The 7,015-nt window shown below is 43.6% G+C and overlaps 1 long non-coding RNA gene across 1 annotated transcript in view; it reads right to left on the bottom strand.

The window, feature by feature from the left end:
• Positions 1–5,910: 5,910 nt before the first annotated feature.
• The window catches only part of LOC139026023 (uncharacterized), a 2,589-nt gene continuing 1,484 nt past the window's right edge, over positions 5,911–7,015 (bottom strand). The window contains exon 2 of the long non-coding RNA XR_011477732.1: positions 5,911–5,970. This is a non-coding gene — a long non-coding RNA (uncharacterized lncRNA). The remainder of the gene's footprint in view (positions 5,971–7,015) is intronic.

Raw genomic sequence — 7,015 nt, forward strand, 5'->3', positions numbered from 1 at the left:
CTCGCTGTATGCCCCCATGAGACCCTCTCCGGATCCGTCTTCTGGGCTCCGGGTCCTTGCTGTATCCCCCATGAGACCCTCTCCGGATCTCCGTCTTCTGGGCTCTGGGTCTTTGCTGTATCCTGTCGGCACAAAACGAATGAACTCCCTCCTTTTATCTCTGGAACCGTTCACACTATACAGGAGTAACCTTTCTTCCCCCAGTCCCTTCTCCCATGTGCTGCCCTTCTGGCAGCACATGATTATCTTGATTACTCACCACACAATCAGACCCAATTAGTCCTGGCGGAGAGCCCGTCGAAGACCTGGCACGCTCAGCAGAGGATCTCCCTCTGGTGCTAACCTGCTGTACGCCACATCAGGTAGTACTGGAGATGGATGTTGGCTGCTGTAGAACCCTGACACCTGAACCATGACCCCACAGAGGACGAGGGAGGTGTGGCGCGATAATAATGAGGTCTGTAACTCACACCACGCCCAGGTCAACAGATAGAGGAAGAGAGTGTTGATGAGAGCGTTCAGACAGTTGACCACGTCTCCTGTTATCACCTGGGGCCAGCTACCTGTAAGGTTGTGACGGAGAAGTCCGTCACTGGCCGCGGACAGCATTTGGTACACTAACACACACTAACACACACACACATTCATCACGCCTCCCTGCTCCGTTATCAGCTACGTTAACAATGTGGGTCCGACACACAAGTTAGCATCTCTATTTTAATAATACATTTCACATTTACCTCCTGTCAGTAACAGGTTATGGTATAAGGAATATCAGACAAGTGTTCATGTTTAATTTAAGTAACATTTATTATACTCATCAATGTTATGGATGATTGTTTGGTTCTGCTGGGGCCAGCTCACACCATGATACACCTGGGGCCAGCTACCCTGTAAGGTAATCCACCATGATACACCTGGGCCAGCTACCCTGTAAGGTAACACACACCATGATACACTGGGGCCTGACAGCTGGTGCTTAAAGCTAGTGAGGGAGATAAGTGTTTCCAGTTTCAGAGATTTTTGTAGTTCGTTCCAGTCATTGGCAGCAGAAAACTGGAAGGAGAGAAAGGAGGAATTGGTTTTGGGGGTGACCATAGAGATATACCTGCTGGAGCGTGTGCTACAGGTGGGTGCTGCTATGGTGACCAGCGAGCTGAGATAAGGGGGGACTTTACCTAGCAGGGTCTTGTAGATGACCTGGAGCCAGTGTACAATACTGTACATGCTGCTTTCTTTTGGGAATATATATAAATCATTAACTATTATAAGGTTGATTAAAAATAGCGAACGATATTGACACCCTATTATCCTCAGTAATTTCCCATCCAAGTTGTCAGAGTAACTTCATCAAAATGCTACGTCATACCGGCCGTCACTTGGCCTGGACTATCTGTAAATAGCGCATCCAATCTACCTACCCTATCCCATATTGTTTTTATTTACTTTTTTGCTCTTTTGCACACCAGTATTTCTACTTGCACATCATCATCTGCACATCTATCACTCCAGTGTTAATGTCACGATCGTCGTAGTGAGGAGACCAAGGTGCAGCGTGTGAGAAATACATCTTCCTTTTATTTAGACGAAGACGTAACACGAAACGAAACACTCTTACAACAAAACTAACAAAACAAACAAACGTGAAGCTATAAACGAAAGTGCACACACACAAGCTACTAACGTTCAACATAGACAATTACCCACATAAACCTAGTGCCTATGGCTGCCTTAAATATGGCTCCAATCAGAAACAATTAATGACATCTGTCTCTGATTGAGAACCATTCAGGCAACCATAGACACAGCTAGACACCTACACTAAACACAAACCCATCTACTCTATTTAACCCCTAAACCATATAACCACCCTAGACACTACAAAAACACATACATTCCCCATGTCACACCCTGACCTAACTAAAATATAAAGAAAACAAAGAATACTAAGGCCAGGGTGTGACAGTTAATTTGCTACGTTGTAATTACTTCGCTACTATGGCCCAATTATTGCCATACTCCTTACGCCATTTACACTGTATATAGACTTTTTTTACTGAATGTTTGTTTATTCATGTGTAACTCTGTGTTGTTGTTTGTGTCGCACTGCTTTGCTTTATCTTGGCCAGGTCGCAGATGTAAATGAGAACGTGTTCTCACCTGGCCTACCTGGTTAAATAAAGGTGAAATTAATAAACATTTGTTCATCAACATCTTTATGTTTTCGTTAATAAAATAATGATAAAAATACTCAAAATACAGATGTTTATTTTCAACTACATCTCAATCAATCAATGAAATGTACAGTACAGTTTTTCAACCACTCACAAATTTCTTGTAAACAAACTATAGTTTTTGTCAAGTCGGTTAGGACATCTACTTTGTGCATGACACAAGTCATTTTTCCAACAATAGATTACAGACAGATTATTTCACTTATAATTCACTGTATCATAATTCCAGTGGGTCAGAAGTTTACATACACTAAGTTGACTGTGCCTTTAAACAGCTTGGAAAATTCAGAAAATTATGGCATGGCTTTAGAAGCTTCTGACAAGCTAATTGACATCATTGAGTCAATTGGAGGTGTACCTGTGGAATGTTTTCAAGGCCTACCTTCAAACTCAGTGCCTTTTTGCTTGACATCATGGGAAAATCTAAAGAATCAGCCAAGGCCTTAGAAACAAATTGTAGACTCCCAAAGTCTGGTTCATCCTTGGGAGCAATTTCCAAACGCCTGAAGGTACCACGTTCATCTGTACAAACAATAGTACGAAAGTATGAACACCATGGGACCACGCAGCCGTCATACCCGCTCAGGAAGGAGACGCGTTCTGTCTCCTAGAGATGAACGTACTTTGGTGCGAAAAGTGCAAATCAATCCAGAACAACAGCAAAGGACCTTGTGAAGATGCTGGAGGAAACAGGTAAAAAAGTATCTATATCCACAGTAAACCAAGGCTTATTCGACATAACCTGAAAGGCCGCTCAGCATGGAAGAAGCCACTGCTCCAAAACCGCCATAAAAAAGCCAGACTAGGGTTTGCAACTGCACATGGGGACAAGATCATACTTTGTGGAGAAATGTCTTCTGGTCTGATGAAACAAAACATTTAACTGCTTGGCCATATTGACCATCGTTATGTTTGGAGGAAAAAGGGGATGCTTGCAAGCCGAAGAACACCATCCCAACTGTGAAGCACGGGGGTGGCAAGAATCATGTTGTGGGGGTGTTTGCTGCTGGAGGGACTGGTGCATCTCGCAAAATAAATGGCATCATGAGGATGGAAAATTATGTGGATATATTGTAGCAACATCTCAAGTCATCAGTCAGGAAGTTAAAGCTTGGTCGCAAATGGGTCTTCCAAATGGACAATTTTTTTTTTTTTTTTTTACCGTTATTTTACCAGGTAAGTTGACTGAGAACACGTTCTCATTTGCAGCAACGACCTGGGGAATAGTTACAGGGGAGAGGAAGGGATGAATGAGCCAATTGTAAACTAATTGTAAACAATGACCCCAAGCATACTTCCAAAGTTGCGGCAAAAATGGCTTAAGGACAACAAAGTCAAGGTATTGGAGTGGCCATCACAAGCCTTGACCTCAAAAACTGGAGCAGCAGCATGACCAGGTGGACTAGGGACAGCAAGGAGTCATCATGCCAGGTAGTCCTGAGGCATGGTCCTAGGGCTCACGTCCTCTGAAAGAGAGCGAGAGAATTAGAGGGAGCATACTTAAATTCACACAGGACACCGGATAAGACAGGAGAAATACTCCAGATATAACAGACTGACCCTAGCCCCCCGACACATAAACTATTGCAGCATAAATACTGGAGGCTGAGACAGGAGGGGTCGGGGGACACTGTGGCCCCGTCCGCCGATACATCTCAACTACATTTTAGTTGCACTTCCCCCCAGCTCTACGGCCACGTGTAAAACCTTGCTGAGATGATCAATGTATTTGTTGCATTGTTGTATCGTCAGTTTCTCCAGCCAAAACAATTTGAATGGCCTTCGCCAGTTAATCTCTGCTTGTAGGCTTGGCAGAGTTACGGATGAATGTTTTCAGTTGATGCCAAACAAGTTGGATCAGGTTTAAAATCAGGAGACATTCATGTAGAGATGAACAAATATTTGTTGATATACTGTTGGCCTACAGTAGGCAGTCTCACTAGTGTTGAGTAATACTTACTCTGCCTCGACCCAGTTTATGACCTCATTTGCAGTGCAAATCTAGACGGCAGTGTCTTTCGGGTCTGCATTTAAAAAAACAATACATTAGGCTAACAACAATAAAACAATAACAACAAAGGTAAAATAATAGAAATGTACATGTAAGCAGACATAAACAATAGAACTATACATGTAAGTAACCAAATAAAACACTGCTATAAGCCTACCTTGAAAGAAACGATGTGGTCCCAGAAACACCTCTCTGGGTCCAGCACATCTCTGGGTGAGCTCATCCTCAAACAACTCTTCAGGAGGCAACAGTGAATTATTGTGGAACACATTGCAGTCCCTGAGTTGTAGGCTACAATTGTTTATGTAGCCTTTTGCTTTGTAAATAGTAAGAATTTAACATAAAAAATATGGGCCTGGTTCCTGGCGAGAAATTGCCCACGACATTTGGAGTTTGAGGGGATTCTTGGGACTTGATCTTCTTCCTTTTTTTTCTGTAAATTGCTCAAGGGGTTGATTCGTCTGTGAAGACGACATCGTTGAATGTCTCGCCAGCTTCGATCCATGCCTGGGCCTGCAGAAGGCAAAGTTCTTTGTTTGTTAGACAGATGATCATGGTCCACACACACCAACACAGTCGTGAATAGGCACGACAACGCCTCTTCCCTCTCAGGAGGCTTCAAAGATTTGGCAGATCCTCTAAAAGTCAAAGGCATCTTGACTGGTGGTCCCTTTCGGGTCTGCATTTAAAAAACAATACATTAGGCTAACAACAATAAAACTAACAACAAAGGTAAAAATAATAGAAATGTACATGTAAGCAGACATAAACAATAGAACTATACATGTAAGTAACAAATAAAACACTGCTATAAGCCTACCTTGAAAGAAACGATGTGGTCCCAAAACACCTCTCTGGGTCCACACATCTCTGGTGAGCTCATCCTCAAACAACTCTTCAGGAGGCAACAGTGAATTATTGTGGAACACATTGCGTCCCTGAGTTGTAGGCTACAATTGTTTATGTAGCCTTTTGCTTTGTAAATAGCAAAATTTAACATAAAAAATATGGGCCTGGTTCTGGCGAGAAATTGCCCACGACATTTGGAGTTTGAGGGGATTTGGGACTTGATCTTCTTCCTTTTTTTCTGTAAATTGCTCAAGGGTTGATTCGTCTGTGATGATGACATCGTAGAATGTCTCGCCAGCTTCGATCCATGCCTGGGCCTGCAGAAGGCAAAGTTCTTTGTTTGTTAGACAGATGATCATGGTCCACACACACCAACACAGTCGTGAATAGGCACGACAACGCCTCTTCCCTCTCAGGAGGCTTCAAAGATTTGGCAGATCCTCTAAAAGTCAAAGGCATCTTGACTGGCTGCATCATCGCTTGGCATCCGACCGCAAGGCGCTATAAAGGGTTGTGGCCTAGTAAATCACTGGGCCGACCAAGCTCCCTGCCATCCAGGACCTATATAGTAGGCGGTATCAGAGGAAGGTCTTAAAAATTGTTAAAGACTCCAGCCACCAAAGTCATAGACGTTTTCAGCACAAACAAGTGGTACCGATGCACCAAGTCTGGAACCAACAGGACCCTGAACCGCTTCTACCCCAAGCCTTAAGACTGCTAAATAGTTAGTTAAATAGTTAACCAAATAGCTACCCAGACTATCTGCATTGACCATTTTTTACTAACTATTTTGACTCATCACATACCCTGCTGCTACTGTTTATTATCTATCCTGTTGACTAGTCACTATCCCTACCTACAGTATACTGCTATTTACTGTTTATTATCTCTATGTTGTCTAGTCACTTCATCCCTCCCTACAGTAATGTGTACATATCTACCTCAACTACCTCATACCCCTGCACGTGGACTCAGTACTGGTACCCCGTGTATAAAGCAAACTTAGCATTCTCATTGTGTATTATTCCTGTTTTTGATTTTTGGAAGGGCCAGTATGTAAATTATTTCATTTGATTTGCAGGGGTGGCTATGCAAACAACGTTGACTGTGTCCCAATCCAATTCCACCCTACATATCTACCTTTACATAATGCATGCTATGAAATGGCTTCTCGAAGAATCTGAGGAGAGAGCAACAAGATGGCGACGGCAAGTGTGGCAGCACTTTTACTTTATGTGTTTGTTTTAAATGTTACTGGAAATAATTGCATCTGCTATTTTGATGAAGAAAGAAGAGTAAAGTAAATTCTCAGCAACTTCTCAGTCATGCAAACACTTTTGATGGCATCCAGCACTTCGGATCTGGAAGGAATGTTATATACCAACTTTCATAGCACCTTGGCATAAACCAAAAACGATCATCGAAATCCAGTCTGAAATCGCAAATTAATGGTGGAGATCTTATAATAACTCTATGCCTGCTCTTATCGGGTGATATCCATCAATCCCCGGACCTCACTTTATCACGAACCCCATCAAACGGCCTATGCACCCATGCTTCTCTTGCAAACGGTGGATAAAGAGTAACAGCAAAGCTTTGGAATGTTTGGAATGCGTGCAGTGGATTCATTTAAAATGCAGCGACTCTAGCTTTGGATATGGGGTCAATGAAGCTTACGTTGCTGTTGGTTTGCTGTACCCGCAGAGGTGTGTGAGCACTGAAGGTGGAGTGGGAGCCAGAGGACTTACCCGAGGGTGGGAGAGTGCACGGAGAAGGGGGGGTCCACAGCGGAGCGGAGGCAACCAGAGGCGAGTGACGGGGACATGGGGGTGAGGACGATGGAGTAGCACCTGGGGAGGGGTGCTCCATGGCGACAGAGAGGCCACCGGAGGCAGGCAGTGGAAGATGGCAGCGCAGTGGA

This window comes from Salvelinus sp. IW2-2015, unplaced genomic scaffold (genome assembly GCF_002910315.2).
Source record: "Salvelinus sp. IW2-2015 unplaced genomic scaffold, ASM291031v2 Un_scaffold3754, whole genome shotgun sequence".
Classification (NCBI taxonomy): domain Eukaryota; kingdom Metazoa; phylum Chordata; class Actinopteri; order Salmoniformes; family Salmonidae; genus Salvelinus; species Salvelinus sp. IW2-2015.